This window comes from Ascaphus truei, unplaced genomic scaffold, assembly GCF_040206685.1.
Source record: "Ascaphus truei isolate aAscTru1 unplaced genomic scaffold, aAscTru1.hap1 HAP1_SCAFFOLD_655, whole genome shotgun sequence".
In the NCBI taxonomy this organism is placed as follows: Eukaryota; Metazoa; Chordata; class Amphibia; order Anura; family Ascaphidae; genus Ascaphus; species Ascaphus truei.
Genome location: NW_027456988.1, coordinates 124,929 through 150,877, shown reverse-complemented (window position 1 = coordinate 150,877; position 25,949 = coordinate 124,929). Strand labels below are relative to the sequence as shown.

General features: G+C 54.3%; 1 protein-coding gene across 1 annotated transcript in view; it reads left to right on the top strand.

Moving 5' to 3' along the window:
* The first annotated feature begins 792 nt into the window (after positions 1–792).
* Positions 793–25,949, top strand: part of DNMT3L (DNA methyltransferase 3 like) — a 92,611-nt gene continuing 67,454 nt past the window's right edge. The window contains exons 1-4 of the mRNA XM_075584574.1: positions 793–831; positions 8,679–8,747; positions 12,382–12,450; positions 17,046–17,090. The gene's annotated coding sequence lies outside the window, so the exon portion shown is untranslated. The remainder of the gene's footprint in view (positions 832–8,678; positions 8,748–12,381; positions 12,451–17,045; positions 17,091–25,949) is intronic.

Genomic DNA, 25,949 nt, shown 5'->3' with positions numbered 1-25,949 from the left:
GGGACAGGGAGGGTGGGACAGGGAGGGGGGGACAGGGATAGAGAGGGGGGGACAGGGATAGAGAGGGGGGGACAGGGATAGAGAGGGGGGGACAGAGAGAGAGAGAGGGGGGACAGAGAGAGAGGGGGGGGGGGGACAGAGAGAGAGGGGGGGGGGGACAGAGATAGAGAGGGGGGGGACAGAGATAGAGAGAGGGGGGACAGAGAGAGCGAGGGGGGACAGAGAGAGCGAGGGGGGACGCAGAGAGAGGGGGGGACGCAGAGAGAGGGGGGGGACGCAGAGAGAGGGGGGGGGACGCAGAGAGAGAGGGGGGCAGAGAGAAAGGGGGGGGGCAGAGAGAGGGGGGACACAGAGAGAGGGGGACACAGAGGGGGGACAAAGAGAGAGAGGGGGGACAGAGAGAGTGGGGGGACAGAGAGAGTGGGGGGGCAGAGAGAGGGGGGACAGAGTGAGAGAGGGGGGGGGACAGAGAGAGAGAGAGGGGGGGGGGGACAGAGAGAGAGAAAGAGGGGGACAGAGAGAGAGAGAGGGGGGGACAGAGAGAGAGAGGGGGGGACAGAGAGAGAGAGGGGGGGACAGAGAGAGAGAGGGGGGAACAGAGAGAGAGAGGGGGGGACAGAGAGAGAGAGGGGGGGACAGAGAGAGAGAGGGGGGGACAGAGAGAGAGAGGGGGGACAGAGAGAGAGAGGGGGGGACAGAGAGAGAGAGGGGGGGACAGAGAGAGAGAGAGAGGAGGGGGGGGGACGACAGAAAGAGAGGGGGGGGGGGAAACAGAGAGCAGGATGGGGGAGCCGGTGCTGGAGGTGGTGCAGCCGGCAGGAGCTGGGCTGGGTGAGTGAAGCAGCTGTAACATTGTCACTGTCACCGTCATATGTCTGTCGCCTCCCCTGCACATAACTACACACCTGTCACCTCCCCTACACATAACTACACACCTGTTACCCTGTCCCCTCCCCTGCACATAACTACGCACCTGTTACCCTGTCGCCTCCCCTGCACATAACTACACACCTGTTACCCTGTCGCCTCCCCTGCACATAACTACACACCTGTTACCCTGTCGCCTCCCCTGCACATAACTACACACCTGTTACCCTGTCGCCTCCCCTGCACATAACTACACACCTGTTACCCTGTCGCCTCCCCTGCACATAACTACACACCTGTCACCTCCCCTACACATAACTACACACCTGTTACCCTGTCCCCTCCCCTGCACATAACTACGCACCTGTTACCCTGTCGCCTCCCCTGCACATAACTACACACCTGTTACCCTGTCGCCTCCCCTGCACATAACTACACACCTGTTACCCTGTCGCCTCCCCTGCACATAACTACACACCTGTTACCCTGTCGCCTCCCCTGCACATAACTACACACCTGTTACCCTGTCGCTTCCCCTGCACATAACTACACACCTGTTACCCTGTCGCCTCCCCTGCACATAACTACACACCTGTTACCCTGTCGCCTCCCCTGCACATAACTACACACCTGTTACCCTGTCCCCTCCCCTGCACATAACTACACACCTGTTACCCTGTCGCCTCCCCTGCACATAACTACACACCTGTTACCCTGTCGCCTCCCCTGCACATAACTACACACCTGTTACCCTGTCGCCTCCCCTGCACATAACTACACACCTGTTACCCTGTCGCCTCCCCTGCACATAACTACACACCTGTTACCCTGTCCCCTCCCCTACACATAACTACACACCTGTTACCCTGTCGCCTCCCCTGCACATAACTACACACCTGTTACCCTGTCCCCTCCCATACACATAACTACACACCTGTTACCCTGTCGCCTCCCCTGCACATAACTACACACCTGTTACCCTGTCGCCTCCCCTGCACATAACTACACACCTGTTACCCTGTCCCCTCCCCTACACATAACTACACACCTGTTACCCTGTCGCCTCCCCTGCACATAACTACACACCTGTTACCCTGTCCCCTCCCATACACATAACTACACACCTGTTACCCTGTCGCCTCCCCTGCACATAACTACACACCTGTTACCCTGTCCCCTCCCCTACACATAACTACACACCTGTTACCCTGTCACCTCCCCTACACATAACTACACACCTGTTACCCTGTCGCTTCCCCTGCACATAACTACACACCTGTTACCCTGTCGCTTCCCCTGCACATAACTACACACCTGTTACCCTGTCGCCTCCCCTGCACATAACTACACACCTGTTACCCTGTCGCCTCCCCTGCACATAACTACACACCTGTTACCCTCCCTACACATAACTACACACCTGTTACCCTGTCGCTTCCCCTGCACATAACTACACACCTGTTACCCTGTCGCTTCCCCTGCACATAACTACACACCTGTTACCCTGTCGCCTCCCCTGCACATAACTACACACCTGTTACCCTGTCGCCTCCCCTACACATAACTACACACCTGTTACCCTGTCGCCTCCCCTGCACATAACTACACACCTGTTACCCTGTCGCCTCCCCTGCACATAACTACACACCTGTTACCCTGTCGCCTCCCCTACACATAACTACACACCTGTAACCCTGTCGCCTCCCCTGCACATAACTACACACCTGTTACCCTGTCCCCTCCCCTGCACATAACTACACACCTGTTACCCTGTCGCCTCCCCTGCACATAACTACACACCTGTTACCCTGTCGCCTCCCCTGCACATAACTACACACCTGTTACCCTGTCGCCTCCCCTGCACATAACTACACACCTGTTACCCTGTCGCCTCCCCTGCACATAACTACACACCTGTTACCCTGTCGCCTCCCCTACACATAACTACACACCTGTTACTCTGTCGCCTCCCCTACACATAACTACACACCTGTTACCCTGTCGCCTCCCCTACACAACTACACACCTGTTACCCTGTCGCCTCCCCTACACATAACTACACACCTGTTACCCTGTCGCCTCCCCTGCACATAACTACACACCTGTTACCCTGTCGCCTCCCCTGCACATAACTACACACCTGTTACCCTGTCGCCTCCCCTGCACATAACTACACACCTGTTACCCTGTCGCCTCCCCTGCACATAACGACACACCTGTTACCCTGTCGCCTCCCCTGCACATAACTACACACCTGTTACCCTGTCGCCTCCCCTGCACATAACTACACACCTGTTACCCTGTCGCCTCCCCTACACATAACTACGCACCTGTTACCCTGTCGCCTCCCCTACACAACTACACACCTGTTACCCTGTCGCCTCCCCTACACATAACTACACACCTGTTACCCTGTCGCCTCCCCTGCACATAACTACACACCTGTTACCCTGTCGCCTCCCCTGCACATAACTACGCACTTGTTACCCTGTCGCCTCCCCTGCACATAACTACGCACTTGTTACCCTGTCGCCTCCCCTGCACATAACTACACACCTGTTACCCTGTCGCCTCCCCTGCACATAACTACACACGTGTTACCCTGTCGCCTCCCCTACACATAACTACACACCTGTTACCCTGTCGCCTCCCCTACACATAACTACACACCTGTTACCCTGTCGCCTCCCCTACACATAACTACGCACCTGTTACCCTGTCGCCTCCCCTGCACATAACTACACACCTGTTACCCTGTCGCCTCCCCTACACATAACTACACACCTGTTACCCTGTCGCCTCCCCTACACATAACTACGCACCTGTTACCCTGTCGCCTCCCCTACACATAACTACACACCTGTTACCCTGTCACCTCCCCTACACACCTGTTACCCTGTCACCTCCCCTACACACCTGTTACCCTGTCGCCTCCCCTGCACATAACTACGCACCTGTTACCCTGTCACCTCCCCTAAACACCTGTTACCCTGTCGCCTCCCCTGCACATAACTACGCACCTGTTACCCTGTCGCCTCCCCTGCACATAACTACGCACCTGTTACCCTGTCGCCTCCCCTGCACATAACTACACACCTGTTACCCTGTCGCCTCCCCTACACACCTGTTACCCTGTCGCCTCCCCTACACATAACTACACACCTGTTAAACTGTCGCCTCCCCTACACATAACTACACACCTGTTACCCTGTCACCTCCCCTACACATAACTACACACCTGTTACCCTGTCACCTCCCCTACACATAACTACACACCTGTTACCCTGTCGCCTCCCCTACACATAACTACACACCTGTTACCCTGTCACCTCCCCTACACATAACTACACACCTGTTACCCTGTCACCTCCCCTACACATAACTACACACCTGTTACCTCCCCTACACATAACTACACACCTGTTACCTCCCCTACACATAACTACACACCTTTTACCCTGTCACCTCCCCTACACATAACTACACACCTGTTACCTCCCCTACACATAACTACACACCTGTTTCCCTGTCACCATCTCCCTGTCACACACCTGTTACCCTGTCACCGTGTTCCTGTCACACACCTGTTACCCTGTCACCGTGTCCCTGTCACACACCTGTTACCCTGTCACCGTGTCCCTGTCATACACCTGCTACCCTGTCACCATGTCCCTGTCACACACCTGTTACCCTGTCACTGTGTTCCTGTCACACACCTGTTACCCTGTCACCGTGTCCCTGTCACACACCTGTTACCCAGTCACCGTGTCCCTGTCACACACCTGTTACCCTGTCACCATGTCCCTGTCACACACCTGTTACCCTGTCACCATGTCCTTGTCACACACCTGTTACCCTGTCACCGTGTCCCTGCCATATACCTGTTACCCTGTCACCATGTCCATTTCACCATGTCCCTTTCACCATGTCCCTGTCACACACCTGGTACCCTGTCACACACCTGTTACCCTGTCACCATGTCCCTGTCACACACCTGTTACCCTGTCACCATATCCCTGTCATACACCTGTTACCCTGTCACCATGTCCCTGTCATACACCTGTTACCCTGTCACCATGTCCCTGTCACACACCTGTTACCCTGGCACCATGTCCCTGTCACACACCTGTTACCCTGTCACCATGTCCCTGTCATACACCTGTTACCCTGTCACCGTCTCCCTGTCATACACCTGTTACCCTGTCACCATGTCCCTGTCACACACCTGTTACCCTGTCACCATGTCCCTGTCACACACCTGTTACCCTGTCACACACCTGTTACCCTGTCACCATGTCCCTGTCACACACCTGTTACCCTGTCACCATGTCCTTGTCACACACCTGTTACCCTGTCACCGTGTCCCTGCCATATACCTGTTACCCTGTCACCATGTCCATTTCACCATGTCCCTTTCACCATGTCCCTGTCACACACCTGGTACCCTGTCACACACCTGTTACCCTGTCACCATGTCCCTGTCACACACCTGTTACCCTGTCACCATATCCCTGTCATACACCTGTTACCCTGTCACCATGTCCCTGTCATACACCTGTTACCCTGTCACCATGTCCCTGTCACACACCTGTTACCCTGGCACCATGTCCCTGTCACACACCTGTTACCCTGTCACCATGTCCCTGTCATACACCTGTTACCCTGTCACCGTCTCCCTGTCATACACCTGTTACCCTGTCACCATGTCCCTGTCACACACCTGTTACCCTGTCACCATGTCCCTGTCACACACCTGTTACCCTGTCACACACCTGTTACCCTGTCACCATGTCCCTGTCACACACCTGTTACCCTGTCACCATGTCCCTGTCACACACCTGTTACCCTGTCACCATGTCCCTGTCACACACCTGTTACCCTGTCACCATGTCCCTGTCACACACCTGTTACCCTTTCACCCTGTTATACACCCAGGAGAGGCCGTGCTGGGCAGCAGCACTGGGAATGGTATGGGGGGACCCCCAGGAGAGGCCGTGCTGGCAGGAGCACTGGGAATGGTATGGGGGACCCCCAGGAGAGGCCGTGCTGAGCAGCAGCACTGGGAATGGTATGGGGGACCCCCAGGAGAGGCCGTGCTGAGCAGCAGCACTGGGAATGGTATGGGGGACCCCCAGGAGAGGCCGTGCTGAGCAGCAGCACTGGGAATGGTATGGGGGACCCCCAGGAGAGGCCGTGCTGAGCAGCAGCACTGGGAATGGTATGGGGGACCCCCAGGAGAGGCCGTGCTGAGCAGCAGCACTGGGAATGGTATGGGGGACCCCCAGGAGAGGCCGTGCTGAGCAGCAGCACTGGGAATGGTATGGGGGACCCCCAGGAGAGGCCGTGCTGAGCAGCAGCACTGGGAATGGTATGGGGGACCCCCAGGAGAGGCCGTGCTGAGCAGCAGCACTGGGAATGGTATGGGGGACCCCCAGGAGAGGCCGTGCTGAGCAGCAGCACTGGGAATGGTATGGGGGACCCCCAGGAGAGGCCGTGCTGAGCAGCAGCACTGGGAATGGTATGGGGGACCCCCAGGAGAGGCCGTGCTGAGCAGCAGCACTGGGAATGGTATGGGGGACCCCCAGGAGAGGCCGTGCTGAGCAGCAGCACTGGGAATGGTATGGGGGACCCCCAGGAGAGGCCGTGCTGGGAAGGAGCATTGGGAATGGTATGGGGGACCCCCAGGAGAGGCCGTGCTGAGCAGCAGCACTGGGAATGGTATAGGGGACCCCCAGGAGAGGCCGTGCTGGGCAGGAGCACTGGGAATGGTATGGGGGACCCCCAGGAGAGGCCGTGCTGAGCAGCAGCACTGGGAATGGTATGGGGGACCCCCAGGAGAGGCCGTGCTGAGCAGCAGCACTGGGAATGGTATGGGGGACCCCCAGGAGAGGCCGTGCTGAGCAGCAGCACTGGGAATGGTATGGGGGACCCCCAGGAGAGGCCGTGCTGAGCAGCAGCACTGGGAATGGTATGGGGGACCCCCAGGAGAGGCCGTGCTGAGCAGCAGCACTGGGAATGGTATGGGGGACCCCCAGGAGAGGCCGTGCTGAGCAGCAGCACTGGGAATGGTATGGGGGACCCCCAGGAGAGGCCGTGCTGAGCAGCAGCACTGGGAATGGTATGGGGGACCCCCAGGAGAGGCCGTGCTGAGCAGCAGCACTGGGAATGGTATGGGGGACCCCCAGGAGAGGCCGTGCTGAGCAGCAGCACTGGGAATGGTATGGGGGACCCCCAGGAGAGGCCGTGCTGAGCAGCAGCACTGGGAATGGTATGGGGGACCCCCAGGAGAGGCCGTGCTGGGCAGCAGCACTGGGAATGGTATGGGGGACCCCCAGGAGAGGCCGTGCTGGGTAGGAGCACTGGGAATGGTATGGGGGACCCCCAGGAGAGGCCCTGCTGGGCAGGAGCACTGGGAATGGTATGGGGGACCCCCAGGAGAGGCCGTGCTGAGCAGCAGCACTGGGAATGGTATGGGGGACCCCCAGGAGAGGCCGTGCTGAGCAGCAGCACTGGGAATGGTATGGGGGACCCCCAGGAGAGGCCGTGCTGAGCAGCAGCACTGGGAATGGTATGGGGGACCCCCAGGAGAGGCCGTGCTGAGCAGCAGCACTGGGAATGGTATGGGGGACCCCCAGGAGAGGCCGTGCTGGGCAGCAGCACTGGGAATGGTATGGGGGACCCCCAGGAGAGGCCGTGCTGGGCAGGAGCACTGGGAATGGTATGGGGGACCCCCAGGAGAGGCCCTGCTGGGCAGGAGCACTGGGAATGGTATGGGGGACCCCCAGGAGAGGCCGTGCTGAGCAGCAGCACTGGGAATGGTATGGGGGACCCCCAGGAGAGGCCGTGCTGAGCAGCAGCACTGGGAATGGTATGGGGGACCCCCAGGAGAGGCCGTGCTGAGCAGCAGCACTGGGAATGGTATGGGGGACCCCCAGGAGAGGCCGTGCTGAGCAGCAGCACTGGGAATGGTATGGGGGACCCCCAGGAGAGGCCGTGCTGAGCAGCAGCACTGGGAATGGTATGGGGGACCCCCAGGAGAGGCCGTGCTGAGCAGCAGCACTGGGAATGGTATGGGGGACCCCCAGGAGAGGCCGTGCTGGGCAGCAGCACTGGGAATGGTATGGGGGACCCCCAGGAGAGGCCGTGCTGAGCAGGTGGACATGCGAGCGCTGCTTCTTCATTTAGCCATGTTACTGATTTAGACGCCACTTCTTGTTCTGTCACAGAGTAACTATAGTTACTCCGGTGTGCCCTCTCTTTTAAGACCTATCTCTATTGTATTGTCTTTTACTACTAAGTAACTATATAACTATGTAACTATGTAACTATGTAACTAAGTAACTATATAACTAAGTAACTATGTAACTATATAACTATATAACTATATAACTAACCTTTCATTCCAAACTCAGGACCACATACTATTAAACTCAGCAGACATTAAACGTAGCAAGTTTCTTACATCACACACGGCGTTTCACACACCCGCCTGCTTCAGCGAGTTATCTGCTTCAGCGAGTTATCTGCTTCAGCCCAGTTATCTATTTCAGCGAGTTATCTGCTTCAGCGAGTTATCTGCTTCAGCGAGTTATCTGCTTCAGCGAGTTATCTGCTTCAGCGCGTTATCTGCTTCTCTTTGCAGAGGCAGCTAATCATTTCCCAATGTCATTTCCTATTGTAACTAGTTCCGCGCGGAATATACAGTATATAGAAACACAGCATCTTTATTATTTAGGCCTGAAACGGTCCTATCTTCAGTAACCCCCCCCCACCCCCGCCCCCCCCCCCCCCCCTCTCTCTCGGTGTCCTAGAGGTTTGTGTGGGGTCAGAGAGTGACTCCTCGGACGTGCTGTGTGTGCAGAGCTGGGGGCAGCAGAGAGGTGAGAGCGTCAGACCTCTAGGACCGTGCAATACCTGGAACCTCACCTATCTCCTTTACATCGTCCCTCCCCCCTCCCTCTATCTCCTCTCTCTCCCTCTCTATCTCCTGCTCTGAACCATTCTCCCTCTTTCTCCCCTCCTCTCTCACCCTCTCTCTCACCTCTCCTCCCCTCCTCTCTCACCCTCTCTCTCACCTCTCCTCTCCTCCTTTCTCCCCTCATCTCTCACCTCTACTCTCTCCTCCTTTATCCTCCTGTCTCCTCCTGTCCTATTCTCTCCTCTTCCCCCTCTCCTCTCTCCTCCTTTCTTCATCTCTCTCTTTCCTCTCCCCCTCTCTCTCCTCCTCTGTCCCATTCTCTCCTTCTTTCTCTCCCTCTCTCTCTCACCTCTCCTCCCTCCTCCCTCCTCCTTTCTTCACCTCTCTCCCTCTCCTCCTCTCTCTGCTTCTCCCCCCTCACCCTATCTCCCCCCTCTCCTCCTCTCGCTCCCTCTCTGCTTCTCCCCCTCACCCTCTCTCCCCTCGCCTCTCTCCTCCTCTTGCTCCCTCTCCTCCTCTCTCTGCTTCTCCCCTCCCCTCCCTCTCTCTCCTCCTCTCGCTCCCTCTCCTCCTCTCTCTGCTTCTCACCCTCTCTCCCCTCGCCTCTCTCTCCTCCTCTCGCTCCCTCTCTCCCCTCCTCTCTCCCCCCTCTCTCTCCTCCTCTCGCTCCCTCTCCTCCTCTCTCTGCTTCACACCCTCTCTCCCCTCACCCTCTCGCTCCCTCTCCTCCTCTCTCTGCTTCTCCCCCCTCACCCTCTATCCCCTCGCCTGTCTTGCTCTGTCACCTCCTCTACAAATTACTGAAAACTGCTACTCACATGTTATCTATTTTGCTGTCACCATGTTCTTGTCACATGACATACACATGTCACCTATCAACCAGACAGGATGTGCTTGTCACCTGTCACCATGCCCTGGTCCCCTGGCATACAGCTGTCACCTATTTCTGTGTTACCGTGCCCTAGCCATGCTAGTGATACTTGAGTCGGGTCTGGGTGTATTAGAATGTCCTTGAGTCGGGTCTGGATGTATTTAAGGTCCTTGAGTCGGGTCTGGGTGTATTAGAAGGTCCTTGAGTCGGGTCTGGATGTATTTAAGGTCCTTGAGTCGGGTCTGGGTGTATTAGAAGGTCCTTGAGTCGGGTCTGGGTGTATTAGAATGTCCTTGAGTCGGGTCTGGGTGTATTAGAAGGTCCATGAGTCGGGTCTGGGTGTATTGGAAGGTCCTTGAGTCGTGTCTGGGTGTATTAGAAGGTCCTTGAGTCGGGTCTGGGTGTATTAGAAGGTCCTTGAGTCGGGTCTGGGTGTATTAGAAGGTCCTTTAGTCGGGTCTGGGTGTATTAGAAGGTCCTTGAGTCGGGTCTGGGTGTATTAGAAGGTCCATGAGTCGGGTCTGGGTGTATTAGAAGGTCCTTGAGTCGAGTCTTGGTGTATTAGAAGGTCCTTGAGTCGGGTCTGAGTGTATTAGAATGTCCTTGAGTCGGGTCTGGGTGTATTAGAAGGTCCATGAGTCGGGTCTGGGTGTATTGGAAGGTCCTTGAGTCGTGTCTGGGTGTATTAGAAGGTCCTTGAGTCAGGTCTGGGTGTATTAGAAGGTCCTTGAGTCGGGTCTCGGTGTATTAGAAGGTCCTTGAGTCGGGTCTGGGTGTATTAGAAGGTCCTTGAGTCGGGTTTGGGTGTATTAGAATGTCCTTGAGTCGGGTCTGGGTGTATTAGAAGGTCCTTTAGTCGGGTCTGGGTGTATTAGAAGGTCCTTGAGTCGGGTCTGGGTGTATTAGAAGGTCCATGAGTCGGGTCTGGGTGTATTAGAAGGCCCTTGAGTCGAGTCTTGGTGTATTAGAAGGTCCTTGAGTCGGGTCTGGGTGTATTAGAATGTCCTTGAGTCGGGTCTGGGTGTAATAGAAGGTCCTTGAGTCGGGTCTGGGTGTATTAGAAGGTCCTTGAGTCGGGTCTGGGTGTATTAGAAGGTCCTTGAGTCGGGTCTGGGTGTATTAGAAGGTCCTTGAGTCGGGTCTGGGTGTATTAGAAGGTCCATGAGTCGGGTCTGGGTGTATTAGAAGGCCCTTGAGTCGGTTCTGGGTGTATTAGAAGGTCCTTGAGTCGGGTCTCGGTGTATTAGAAGGTCCTTTAGTCGGGTCTGGGTGTAATAGAAGGTCCTTGAGTCGGGTCTGGGTGTATTAGAAGGTCCTTGAGTCGGGTCTGGGTGTATTAGAAGGTCCATGAGTCGGGTCTGGGTGTATTAGAAGGCCCTTGAGTCGAGTCTTGGTGTATTAGAAGGTCCTTGAGTCAGGTCTGGGTGTATTAGAAGGTCCTTGAGTCGGGTCTGGGTGTATTAGAAGGTCCATGAGTCGGGTCTGGGTGTATTAGAAGGTCCATGAGTCGGGTCTGGGTGTATTAGAAGGTCCATGAGTCGGGTCTGGGTGTATTAGAAGGTCCATGAGTCGGATCTGGGTGTATTAGAAGGTCTTTGAGTCGGGTCTGGATGTATTTAAGGTCCTTGAGTCGTGTCTGGGTGTATTAGAAGGTCCTTGAGTCGGGTCTGGGTGTAATAGAAGGTCCTTGAGTTGGGTCTGGGTGTAATAGAAGGTCCTTGAGTCGGGTCTGGGTGTAATAGAAGGTCATTGAGTCGGGTCTGGGTGTAATAGAAGTTCCTTGAGTCGGGTCTGGGTGTAATAGAAGGTCATTGAGTCGGGTCTGGGTGTATTAAAAGGTCCTTGAGTCGGGTCTGGGTGTATTAGAAGGTCCTTGAGTTGGGTCTGGGTGTATTAGAATGTCCTTGAGTCGGGTCTGGGTGTATTGGAAGGTCCTTGAGTCGTGTCTGGGTGTATTAGAATGTCCTTGAGTCGGGTCTAGGTGTATTGGAAGGTCCATGAGTCGGGTCTGGGTGTATTGGAAGGTTCTTGAATGGGGTCTGGGTGTATTAGAAGGTCCATGAGTCATTTCTGGGTGTATTAGAAGGTCCTTGAGTCGGATCTGGGTGTATTAGAAGGTCGTTGAGTCGGGTCTGGGTGATCTAGAAGGTCCTTGAGTCGGGTTTGGGTGTATTAGAAGGTCCTTGAGTCGGGTCTGGGAGTAATAAAAGGTGCTTGAGTCGGGTCTGGGTGTATTAGAAGGTCCTTGAGTCGGGTCTGGGTGTATTAGAAGGTCCTTGAGTCGGGTCTGGGTGTATTAGAAGGTCCTTGAGTCGGGTCTGGGTGTATTAGAAGGTCCTTGAGTCGGGTCTGGGTGTATTAGAAGGTCCTTTAGTCGGGTCTGGGTGTATTAGAAGGTCCTTTAGTCGGGTCTGGGTGTATTGGAAGGTCCTTGAGTCATGTCTGGGTGTATTGGAAGGTCCATGAGTCGGATCTGGGTGTAATAGAAGGTCCTTGAGTCGGGTCTGGGTGTAATAGAAGGTCCTTGAGTCATGTCTGGGTGTTTTGGAAGGTCCTTGAGTCGGGTCTGGGTGTAATAAAAGGTCCTTGAGTCATGTATGGGTGTATTGGAAGGTCCTTCACTGTCAAACACCAGCTCAGCATCCCATACATATATATATATTACTGTGCATGGTATATACTGTACATGGGTGTAACCCCCCCCCCCCCCCTCTCTGTGTCCTAGAGGTTTGTGTGGGGTCAGAGAGTGACTCCTCGGACGTGCTGTGTGTGCAGACCTGGGGTCAGCAGAGAGGTGAGAGCGTCAGACCTTTAGGACTGTGGAACCCTCTCATCTACTTTACATCTTCCCTCTCTCCCCTCACCAACCCCCCCCCCTCTTTCTCTCCTCCCTCCCACCCCCCCTCTCTCTCTCCCCCTCTCTCCCCCCTCCCACCCCCCCACTCCCCCCTCTCTCCTCCCACCCCCCTCTCTTTCTCCCCTCCCACCCCCGTCTCTCCCCTCACCCCCCTATATCTCTCCCCTCCCACCCCCTCTCTATCTCTCCCCTTCTATCTCTCCCCTTCCACCCCCCCTCTATCTCTCCCATTCCACCCCCCCTCTATCTCTCCCATTCCACCCCCCCTCTATCGCTCTCATTCCACCCCCCCTCTCTATCTCTCCCCATCCACCCCCCCTCTCTATCTCTCCCCTTCCACTCCCCTCTCTATCTCTCCCCTTCCACCCCCCCCTCTATCTCTCCCATTCCACCCCCCCCCCCCTCTCCTCCTCTCACCTCTAATAGGGAGCGGTAATATGGGGTAATAGGAGGAGTTATAGGGAACGGTAATATGGGGTAATAGGAGGAGTTATATGGGACAATAGGAGGAGTTATAGGGATGGGCTATATGGGGTAATAGGAGGAGTTATAGGGGGCAGTTATATGGGTAATAGGAGGAGTTATTGGGGGCAGTTATATGGGGTAATAGGAGGAGTTATAGGGAGAGGTTATATGGGGTAATAGGAGGAGTTATAGGGAGCGGTTATATGGGGTAATAGGAGGAGTTATAGGGAGCGGTTATATGAGGGAATAGGAAGAGTTATAGGGAGCGGTTATACAGGGTAATAGGCGTTATAGGGAGCGGTTATATGGGGTAATAGGAGGAGTTATAGTATAGGAGGAGTTATAGGGAGCGGTTATATGGGGTAATAGGAGGAGTTATAGGGAGCGGTTATATGAGGGAATAGGAAGAGTTATAGGGAGCGGTTATACAGGGTAATAGGCGTTATAGGGAGCGGTTATATGGGGTAATAGGAGGAGTTATAGTATAGGAGGAGTTATAGGGAGCGGTTATATGGGGTAATAGGAGGAGTTATAGGGAGGGGTTATATGGGGTAATAGGAGGAGTTATAGGGAGCGGTTATATGGGGTAATAAGAGGAGTTATAGGGAGGGGTTATACGGGGTAATAGGAGTTATAGGGAGCGGTTATATGGGGTAATAGGAGTTATAGGGAGGGGTTACATGGGGTAATAGGAGGAGTTATAGGGATGGGTTATATGGGGTAATAGAAGGAGTTATAGGGAGGGGTTATATGGGTCAATAGGAGGAGTTATAGGGATGGGTTATATAGGGGAATAGGAGGAGTTACAGGGAGTATACGTGTATAGCGAGAAATTAGGGCTGAGATGTAAGGAGGGGCAGAAGAGTGTAAAGCTTTAAAAGTGAGGAGAAGAATGGAGTGTGAGATGCGGGATTTGATCGGAAGCCAGGAGAGGGATTTCAGGAGGGGAGACGCTGAGACAGATCTCGGAAAGAGTAGAGTGATTCTGGCAGCAGCGTTAAGGATAGATTGTAGGGGAGACAGGTGAGAGGCAGGAAGGCCGGACAGCAGGAGGTTACAGTAATAGAGTGTGACGAGTGCTCACCGCAAACAAGGCAGGACTACGAGGCTGAGGTGGGGATGTTGATAGCCACCGACCAACAACCGAGCAGCCATGTCTGGTGTGCAGAGTGGAGGTGATATAGTTGGGTCAGGGTAGGAGGGGTCAGGTAGGTAGAAGGTACTTGCCGTAGTCTGGGGTTGGAGAGTGTAGAATTGTCGTATATCTGTAGCCATGGTTGAGGAGAGAGTGGAAGTCCAGAAGCGAGCTGAGGTCAAGGGAGCCGAGCAGTCAGGAGTCCAAGTACGAGCTGAGGTCACAACAGGAAGGCAAGACAAGATAAGGCAAAACCAACGAGAAGTCAGGAGTCCAAGTACGAGCTGAGGTCACAACAGGAAGGCAAGAGAAGAGGTCACAACAGGAAGGCAAGACAAGGCAAAACCAACGAGAAGCCAGGAGTCCAAGTACGAGCTGAGGTCACAACAGGAAGGCAAGAGAAGAGGTCACAACAGGAAGGCAAGAGAAGTGGTCACAACAGGAAGGCAACATAAGGCAAAACCAACGAGAAGCCAGGAGTCCAAGTACGAGCTGAGGTCACAACAGGAAGGCAAGACAAGATAAGGCAAAACCAACGAGAAGTCAGGAGTCCAAGTACGAGCTGAGGTCACAACAGGAAGGCAAGAGAAGAGGTCACAACAGGAAGGCAAGAGAAGAGGTCACAACAGGAAGGCAAGATAAGGCAAAACCAACGAGAAGCCAGGAGTCCAAGTACGAGCTGAGGTCACAACAGGAAGGCAAGACAAGATAAGGCAAAACAAGACAAGGCAAAACCAACGAGAAGCCAGGAGTCCAAGTACGAGCTGAGGTCACAACAGGAAGGCAAGAGAAGAGGTCACAACAGGAAGGCAACATAAGGCAAAACCAATGAGAAGCCAGGAGTCCAAGTACGAGCTGAGGTCACAACAGGAAGGCAAGACAAGATAAGGCAAAACCAACGAGAAGTCAGGAGTCCAAGTACGAGCTGAGGTCACAACAGGAAGGCAAGAGAAGAGGTCACAACAGGAAGGCAAGAGAAGAGGTCACAACAGGAAGGCAAGATAAGGCAAAACCAACGAGAAGCCAGGAGTCCAAGTACGAGCTGAGGTCACAACAGGAAGGCAAGACAAGATAAGGCAAGACAAGACAAGGCAAAACCAACGAGAAGCCAGGAGTCCAAGTACGAGCTGAGGTTACAACAGGAAGGCAAGAGAAGAGGTCACAACAGGAAGGCAAGAGAAGAGGTCACAACAGGAAGGTAAGATAAGGCAAAACCAACGAGAAGCCAGGAGTCCAAGTACGAGCTGAGGTCACAACAGGAAGGCAAGACAAGATAAGGCAAGACAAGACAAGGCAAAACCAACGAGAAGCCAGGAGTCCAAGTACGAGCTGAGGTCACAACAGGAAGGCAAGAGAAGAGGTCACAACAGGAAGGCAAGAGAAGAGGTCACAACAGGAAGGCAAGATAAGGCAAAACCAACGAGAAGCCAGGAGTCCAAGTACGAGCTGAGGTCACAACAGGAAGGCAAGAGAAGATAAGGCAAAACCAACGAGAAGTCAGGAGTCCAAGTACGAGCTGAGGTCACAACAGGAAGGCAAGAGAAGAGGTCACAACAGGAAGGCAAGACAAGGCAAAACCAACGAGAAGTCAGGAGTCCAAGTACGAGCTGAGGTCACAACAGGAAGGCAAGAGAAGAGGTCACAACAGGAAGGCAAGACAAGGCAAAACCAACGAGAAGTCAGGAGTCCAAGTACGAGCTGAGGTCACAACAGGACGGCAAGACAAGATAAGGCAAAACCAACGAGAAGCCAGGAGTCCAAGTACGAGCTGAGGTCACAACAGGAAGGCAAGACAAGGCAAAACCAACGAGAAGTCTGGAGTCCAAGTACGAGCTGAGGTCACAACAGGAAGGCAAGAGAAGACAAGGCAAAACCAAAGTTTATGCTCAGCCAGTTTGTAGCAGGCTGGCCGAGTACTTAAAGGGCAGGCAGCCAATGGTAGGAAAGCACACAGCTGCAGAGTAATGAATGCAGTCAGACACAGACAGGGGCGGGGTGCACACGGGCGGGGTGCACAGGGGCGGGGCGCGCACAGGGGCGGGGCGCGCACAGGGGCGGGGCGCGCGCAGGGGCGGGGGGCGCGCGCAGGGGCGGGGGGCGCGCAGGGGCGGGGGGCGCGCAGGGGCGGGGGGCGCGCAGGGGCGGGGGGCGCGCAGAGGGGCGGGGGGGCGCGCAGAGGGGCGGGGGGGCGCGCAGAGGGGCGGGGGGGCGCGCAGAGGCGGAGGGCGCGCAGGGGCGGGGGGGCGCGCAGAGGGGGCGGGGGGGCGCGCAGGGGGACGGGGGGCGCGCAGGGGGCGTGCAGAGGGGCGGGGGGGCGCGCAGGGGGCGCGGTGCGCGCAGGGGCGGGGGGGCGCGCAGGGGCGGGGGGCGCTCACAGGGGCGGGGCTCGCACAGGGGCGGGGGGGCGCGCAGAGGGGCAGGGGGGCGCGGTGCGCGCAGGGGCGGGGGGGCGCGCAGGGGCGGGGGGGCGCGCACAGGGGCGGGGCTCGCACAGGGGGGCGGGGGGCGCGCAGGGGGACGGGGGGGTGCGCAGAGGGGCGGGGGGCGCGCAGAGGGGCGGGGGGGCGCGCAGAGGGGCGGGGGGCGCGTAGGGGGCGCGCAGGGGCGGGGTGCGCGCAGGGGTGGGACGCGCGCAGGGGCGGGGCGCGCACAGGGGCGGGGCGCGCACAGGGGCGGGGCGCACACAGGGGCGGGCAGGGGTACCCTGCACCGTAGGTTGCCCGTCTAGGACTGTGCAATCCTCTCACCCATCGCTCTATTTCATTTACTCCTTTCTCGCTCTGTCTCTTTCATCTGTGGGTGGCATGTAACGTGTGGCATGTAACGGGTGGCATGTAACGGGTGGCATGAAACGGGTGGCATGAAACGGGTGGCATGTAACGTGTGGCATGTAACGTGTGGCATGTAACGTGTGGCGGTTTTGTGTTTTCAGAGCGAGTTCTCCTGGAAGTGAGACAGAACCAGAGGAGCGTGGAAGGTGAGAGAGCGTGCGACACACATAGAGCTTGCGACAGGACACACACAGAGTGTGCGACACACACAGTGTGCGACACACAGAGCGTGCGACACACACAAAGCATGCGACACACAGAAAGCATGCGACACAACACACACAGCGTGCGACAGGACACACAGAGCATGCGACACACACAAAGCATGCGACAGGACACACAGAGCGTGCGACAGGACACACACAGAGTGTGCGACACACAGAGCGTGCGACACACACAAAGCATGCGACACACACAAAGCATGCGACACAACACACACAGCGTGCGACAGGACACACAGAGCATGCGACACACACAAAGCATGCGACAGGACACACAGCGCGTGTGACAGGACACACACAGCATGCGACAGGACACACACAGCGTGCGACAGGACACACAGAGCATGCGACATACACACAGCATGCGACAGGACACACAGAGCGTGTGACAGGACACACAGAGCGTGCGACATACACACAGCATGCGACATACACACAGAGCGTGCGACAGGACACACATATATATATACATATATACATACACACACACATAGCCAAATATGTATACATATATGTATATAAAGGAGGGGTTAATAAATACCCTGAAGAAATGTAAAATCTGTAAATAGACACACACGCACATACGTGTAAGTAACTGCGTGCATAAACCGTAGGTGCCAGTTCCATTAGTATAATAGATAAGTGCATGAACATATGTAGAAAACATCCCATACACGCAAAACAAATGCCGAAGCCAATATGAGTGGGAGCCCAATATTAAAGGGGGATAAATGAAGATTACCCCCTATTTTAGAAAGGGGGTAAGTTCTATGTAATCATTCAACCCTCCAGGAAATTTACTTTGCAACGTAAAGATCCAGTACTGCCCCCTTCTGGCGATATGGAGATCGCGGGCCCCTGCTCCCATGTTATCCTTAATTCTCTCAATGCGCATAAAGTTAACCCCCTCTATGCTGCGTCCGTGGACATCCCTAAAATGGGCCAATAGATGTGTCAGTGGTTTCGATGCCTCTTCCAACTTGTGGATGTTCTGAATATTCGGCTACACACAAAAGGGGACCCCCCGCACAGCTAAAGTGTTAAACCTCGGTGAGGTGCTGCCTAGGTAGGGAGATAAGTGTATACCAGAGAAAAGGGGGACCTCGTATTTAAGCGCTCAATCACTTCTATGTGTAATGGTAATATTAAAATACTTTATTTCCAAACAATGAATTCAAATAATGGGGTTTAAAATCAAAGTAGATCAAACAGCTCGTGACTGTGGATCTGTGTAACATAGATCTGGCAGCTGTGTAGATACGTATGGGGGATCCCTGATAGATATTCAGGACCCCTTGCCGTATGTATGCAGCCTACTACTGGTATAGTAATAGGACCAATGTTAAACCACTCTTCCAACCATCACTAACACTCTGCTATTGTGCACAGAGTGTAACCACCTATATCAGTGATACATACATACTCATTCAGTGGGGGTGAAGGTAAGTACAGAGCTAGGTGCAGCGATGCGAGTTATACTAAGGAGTGTACTTGGCTGGGTTTGGGGAGACCCTTGCCACGGAGGCACCCCTAGAATTAGGATTCATATGGACAGAGAAACCTCCTTGTTGATCAGCATGAACTGCTTGATTGTCTCACGTATTGATCATGCTATCCTGCTTAACAAACTCCAGAGCTCTGGAATAGGGAAACATGCTTTAAACTGGTTTCAGTCCTACCTATCAGGAAGATCCCAACATGTGTCCATCTCAGGCTCTAACTCCAACCCCCTGGATATCACCTGTGGTGTCCCGCAAGGCTCTGTTCTGGGGCCCCTACTCTTCTCAGTGTTCATTAATGATCTTCCCACAGCTTGTCAGGAAGCCTCAATACACATGTATGCAGATGACACAATCCTATATGCACACAGCCATAGCCTCTCTGACCTTCAACACATACTTCAGTCTGACTTTTTGAGACTCGAAAACTGGATTTCCCAAAACAAACTGTTTTTAAACACTGACAAGACTATAACAATGGTATTTGGGACCAAGACTAAATTTGTAAAGCTTCCAGTGACTGAGCTCCTGATTCGAACCAACGCTAACACCACCCTAACCCCTGTCACTAGTTTTAAATACCTGGGCTCATGGTTTGACTCCCACTTAACATTCGGGATGCACATTGATACCCTGACAACCAAGACCTATGCCAAACTAGGGGTACTTTACAGGAACAAATCCTCCCTAAGTCTCCCGGTCAGAAAGCGTATTGCACAGCAGATGCTAATGCCAATTATTGACTATGGAGACATAGTATATGGCTCGGCACCTCAAACCCACCTTAGCAAACTTGACACCCTCTACAATTCAATTTGTCGTTTTGTTCTCCAATGCAACTACAACACACATCACTGCGAAATGCTCAGAGAACTAGATTGGTCATCACTTGAGTCTAGGCGCAAAGTTCATCTTTCCTGTCTCACCCTCAAATACTTTCTGGGCAAGCTACCCAGCTACCTGAACAAGCTCCTCACCCCTACCACATGCAGCACTTATCACCTGAGATCTGACTCCAAGAGACTGTTCATGGTCCCAAGGCTCAACAAAGTATCCGGCCGTTCCTCCTTCTCCTTCCGTGCACCCCAAAACTGGAACAACCTACCAGAGACTCTCATATCCACCACCAGCTTAAGTTCTTTCAAATCTAAGGCTGTCTCACATTTTAACCTGGTCTGTAACGGTCTCATACGCCCATAATATATATTATCTGTAACTGTGCATGCAATGTCCTGTATATAATGTATAACCCTGCTCATTTATGTAACTGTATTTGTAACCATGTATTATTTGTTTTACTCTGTGCCCAGGACATGCGTGAAAACGAGAGGTAACTCTCAATGTATTACTTCCTGGTAAAATATTTTATAAATAAATATAGTGCTGATAATACCCTTATAATGGTGACACACAACTGTTTAGAGCAAATCCCCAGCATGTAGGAGGTGCCGTGATTCTGGTCTTGTTAGGGTAATCTCCCACACAGATACCCCAAGTAGGGGAGTGTTAATACTCACAGACACACAACACAGCAGTGTAAACCAGGTAAGTCCAATGCTATCCTGGTGTTGCTCAAACAGCTAATGGTGCAGTTCTACCGGATGCAGTGTGTGGTGCAGTTTTACAGGAGGTGGTGTGCTGATAGCACACAGCTGTTAGAACAGATCCCCAGCCTGTGGGCAGTGCCGTGAGTCTGGTCTGATTGGGAATAATCTCCCACACAGATACCCTAAGTAGGGGAATATAAATGCTCACAGACATGCAGTAAGGCCATTTAAACCAGGCATATTGTGCTAACCTGGTGTGGCTCAAACAGCTAATGGTGCAGTTCTATCGGAAGCAGTGTGTGCCGTCAGTAAGCTCTGTCAGTGTGGATTAGTGTCCCACACAGAGCTGCCCAGGTAGGGAGAAGGCTGGATGTAACAGGGTAAGGTAAGCACAGGAACCAATCAATAAAAAATATAAACTCGCGATGCATTGTCCCCTACATCAGCGCTGATCACTGATATATCGGCGCTGATCATTGATATATCAGCGCTGATCATTGATATATCGGCGCTGATCATTGATATATCGGCGCTGATCATTGATATATCGGCTGATATATCAGCGCTGATCACTGATATATCAGCGCTGATCACTGATATATCAGCGCTGATCATTGATATATCAGCGCTGATCATTGATATATCGGCGCTGATCATTGATATATCGGCGCTGATCATTGATATATCGGCGCTGATCATTGATATATCGGCGCTGATCATTGATATATCGGCGCTGATCATTGATATATCGGCGCTGATCATTGATATATCGGCGCTGATCATTGATATATCGGCGCTGATCATTGATATATCGGCGCTGATCATTGATATATCGGCGCTGATCATTGATATATCGGCGCTGATCATTGATATATCGGCGCTGATCATTGATATATCGGCGCTGATCATTGATATATCGGCGCTGATCATTGATATATCGGCGCTGATCATTGATATATCAGCGCTGATCATTGATATATCAGCGCTGATGGACGTGCCTAGCTAGGATGTGGTAGAGACAGAGGCTCCTAGACGTAGGAGATCGTGCAGTGCTGCGTATGGCACACAGGATCAATCAAACCCAGCCAGATATAGTACAATTCGCATCGCTGCACCTAGCTCTGTACTTACCTTCACCCCCACTGAATGAGTATGTATGTATCACTGATATAGGTGGTTACACTCTGTGCACAATAGCAGAGTGTTTGTGATGTTTGGAAGAGTGGTTTAACATTGGTCCTATTACTATACCAGTAGTAGGCTGCATACATACGGCAAGGGGTCCTGAATATCTATCAGGGATCCCCCATACGTATCTACACAGCTGCCAGATCTATGTTACACAGACCCACAGTCACGAGCTGTTTGATCTACTTCGATTTGAAACCCCATTGTTGTGGATATTCCGCAGACGTTCCATACTCCGTATTGTAAGATTGCGCTGTGCTCTGCCCACATCCTGCAGTCTGCGGCTGCACTGCAGCACGTACTGTATACTACGTATAATACTATATAATAATAATAATACTAATGTCATGTTTAATGCGATACTCACTACCAGTAACGTAGGGTTTTATCATCGGATTTCATTTTCGGACAGATTTTGCATCTATTGCATTTATAATTACCGGTTATACCCAAGGTATCGCGTAAACCCTTTTCCTGAATGTTATTAGTCCCTTTAACGACGCTCGGTGCAAGAATGGATGTGATTGTCTGTGATTTTCTAAAACATACAGGGGTTTGGTGGGGAGAGCTTTAATGAGACTGGGAACCGTGTGTAACACATGCCAGTGACGGGATCGCGCCTTTTAATTAGTGCACATGAACTATTACATTGGGTAATAAAATAGGGAGTTTTTTGTTTCAGTTTTTGTGTATCAACACTAGTGCCAACTGCTGAACGAGGATTAATGGTCACGGTATTAATTTCACATCTAAAAACAGCCTAATAACGGCGAATATCCACCGCCCCGCACATCTGATAAGAAATATACCAACAGGACCATTTGTGCGCCTCCGGAGAGAGGGTACAGCGAAGGGGTGCGGAAAAGGCCTCCCGTGGGGCTGTCCTTACACAGAGACACTCTCCCGTGGGGCTGTCCTTACACAGAGACTCTCTCCCGTGGGGCTGTCCTTACACAGAGACTCTCTCCCGTGAGGCTGTCCTTACACAGAGACACTCTCCCGTGGGGCTGTCCTTACACAGAGACACTCTCCCGTGGGGTGTCCTTACACAGAGACACTCTCCCGTGGGGCTGTCCTTACACAGAGACACTCTCCCGTGGGGCTGTCCTTACACAGAGACTCTCTCCCGTGGGGCTGTCCTTACACAGAGACACTCTCCCGTGGGGCTGTCCTTACACAGAGACACTCTCCCGTGGGGCTGTCCTTACACAGAGACACTCTCCCGTGGGGCTGTCCTTACACAGAGACACTCTCCCGTGGGGCTGTCCTTACACAGAGACACTCTCCCGTGGGGCTGTCCTTACACAGAGACACTCTCCCGTGGGGCTGTCCTTACACAGAGACACTCTCCCGTGGGGCTGTCCTTACACAGAGACGCTCTCCCGTGGGGCTGTCCTTACACAGAGACACTCTCCCGTGGGGCTGTCCTTACACAGAGACACTCTCCCGTGGGGCTGTCCTTACACAGAGACTCTCTCCCGTGGGGCTGTCCTTACACAGAGACTCTCTCCCGTGGGGCTGTCCTTACACAGAGACACTCTCCCGTGGGGCTGTCCTTACACAGAGACTCTCTCCCGTGGGGCTGTCCTTACACAGAGACACTCTCCCGTGGGGCTGTCCTTACACAGAGACACTCTCCCGTGGGGCTGTCCTTACACAGAGACACTCTCCCGTGGGGCTGTCCTTACACAGAGACACTCTCCCGTGGGGCTGTCCTTACACAGAGACACTCTCCCGTGGGGCTGTCCTTACACAGAGACACTCTCCCGTGGGGCTGTCCTTACACAGAGACACTCTCCCGTGGGGCTGTCCTTACACAGAGACACTCTCCCGTGGGGCTGTCCTTACACAGAGACACTCTCCCGTGGGGCTGTCCTTACACAGAGACACTCTCCCGTGGGGCTGTCCTTACACAGAGACACTCTCCCGTGGGGCTGTCCTTACACAGAGACACTCTCCCGTGGGGCTGTCCTTACACAGAGACGCTCTCCCGTGGGGCTGTCCTTACACAGAGACACTCTCCCGTGGGGCTGTCCTTACACAGAGACTCTCTCCCGTGGGGCTGTCCTTACACAGAGACACTCTCCCGTGGGGCTGTCCTTACACAGAGACACTCTCCCGTGGGGCTGTCCTTACACAGAGACGCTCTCCCGTGGGGCTGTCCTTACACAGAGACACTCTCCCGTGGGGCTGTCCTTACACAGAGACACTCTCCCGTGGGGCTGTCCTTACACAGAGACACTCTCCCGTGGGGCTGTCCTTACACAGAGACTCTCTCCCGTGGGGCTGTCCTTACACAGAGACACTCTCCCGTGGGGCTGTCCTTACACAGAGACACTCTCCCGTGGGGCTGTCCTTACACAGAGACACTCTCCCGTGGGGCTGTCCTTACACAGAGACGCTCTCCCGTGGGGCTGTCCTTACACAGAGACGCTCTCCCGTGGGGCTGTCCTTACACAGAGACACTCTCCCGTGGGGCTGTCCTTACACAGAGACACTCTCCCGTGGGGCTGTCCTTACACAGAGACACACTCCCGTGGGGCTGTCCTTACACAGAGACGCTCTCCCGTGGGCTGTCCTTACACAGAGACACTCTCCCGTGGGGCTGTCCTTACACAGAGACACTCTCCGTGGGGCTGTCCTTACACAGAGACACTCTCCCGTGGGGCTGTCCTTACACAGAGACACTCTCCCGTGGGCTGTCCTTACACAGAGACACTCTCCCGTGGGGCTGTCCTTACACAGAGACACTCTCCCGTGGGCTGTCCTTACACAGAGACACTCTCCCGTGGGGCTGTCCTACACAGAGACACTCTCCCGGGGGGCTGTCCTTACACAGAGACACTCTCCCGTGGGGCTGTCCTTACACAGAGACACTCTCCCGTGGGGCTGTCCTTACACAGAGACACTCTCCCGTGGGGCTCGTCCTTACACAGAGACACTCTCCCGTGGGGCTGTCCTTACACAGAGACTCTCTCCCGTGGGGCTGTCCTTACACAGAGACACTCTCCCGTGGGGCTGTCCTTACACAGAGATCTCTCCCGTGGGGCTGTCCTTACACAGAGACACTCTCCGTGGGGCTGTCCTTACACAGAGACACTCCCGTGGGGCTGTCCTTACACAGAGACACTCTCCCGTGGGGCTGTCCTTACACAGAGACACTCTCCCGTGGGGCTGTCCTTACACAGAGACACTCTCCCGTGGGGCTGTCCTTACACAGAGACAGCTCTCCCGTGGGGCTGTCCTTACACAGAGACACTCTCCCGTGGGGCTGTCCTTACACAGAGACTCTCTCCCGTGGGGCTGTCCTTACACAGAGACACTCTCCCGTGGGGCTGTCCTTACACAGAGACTCTCTCCCGTGGGGCTGTCCTTACACAGAGACTCTCTCCCGTGGGGCTGTCCTTACACAGAGACTCTCTCCCGTGGGGCTGTCCTTACACAGAGACACTCTCCCGTGGGGCTGTCCTTACACAGAGGCACACTCCCGTGGGGCTGTCCTTACACAGAGACACTCTCCCGTGGGGCTGTCCTTACACAGAGACACTCTCCCGTGGGGCTGTCCTTACACAGAGACACTCTCCCGTGGGGCTGTCCTTACACAGAGACGCTCTCCCGTGGGGCTGTCCTTACACAGAGACACTCTCCCGTGGGGCTGTCCTTACACAGAGACTCTCTCCCGTGGGGCTGTCCTTACACAGAGACGCTCTCCCGTGGGGCTGTCCTTACACAGAGACACTCTCCCGTGGGGCTGTCCTTACACAGAGACACTCTCCCGTGGGGCTGTCCTTACACAGAGACACTCTCCCGTGGGGCTGTCCTTACACAGAGACTCTCTCCCGTGGGGCTGTCCTTACACAGAGACACTCTCCCGCGGGGCTGTCCTTACACAGAGACACTCTCCCGCGGGGCTGTCCTTACACAGAGACACTCTCCCGTGGGGCTGTCCTTACACAGAGACACTCTCCCGTGGGGCTGTCCTTACACAGAGACTCTCTCCCGTGGGGCTGTCCTTACACAGAGACACTCTCCCGTGGGCCTGTCCTTACACAGAGACACTCTCCCGTGGGGCTGTCCTTACACAGAGACTCTCTCCCGTGGGGCTGTCCTTACACAGAGACTCTCTCCCGTGGGGCTGTCCTTACACAGAGACACTCTCCCGTGGGGCTGTCCTTACACAGAGACACTCTCCCGTGGGGCTGTCCTTACACAGAGACACTCTCCCGTGGGGCTGTCCTTACACAGAGACGCTCTCCCGTGGGGCTGTCCTTACACAGAGACACTCTCCCGTGGGGCTGTCCTTACACAGAGACGCTCTCCCGTGGGGCTGTCCTTACACAGAGACTCTCTCCCGTGGGGCTGTCCTTACACAGAGACACTCTCCCGTGGGGCTGTCCTTACACAGAGACACTCTCCCGTGGGGCTGTCCTTACACAGAGACACTCTCCCGTGGGGCTGTCCTTACACAGAGACACTCTCCCGTGGGGCTGTCCTTACACAGAGACACTCTCCCGTGGGGCTGTCCTTACACAGAGACACTCTCCCGTGGG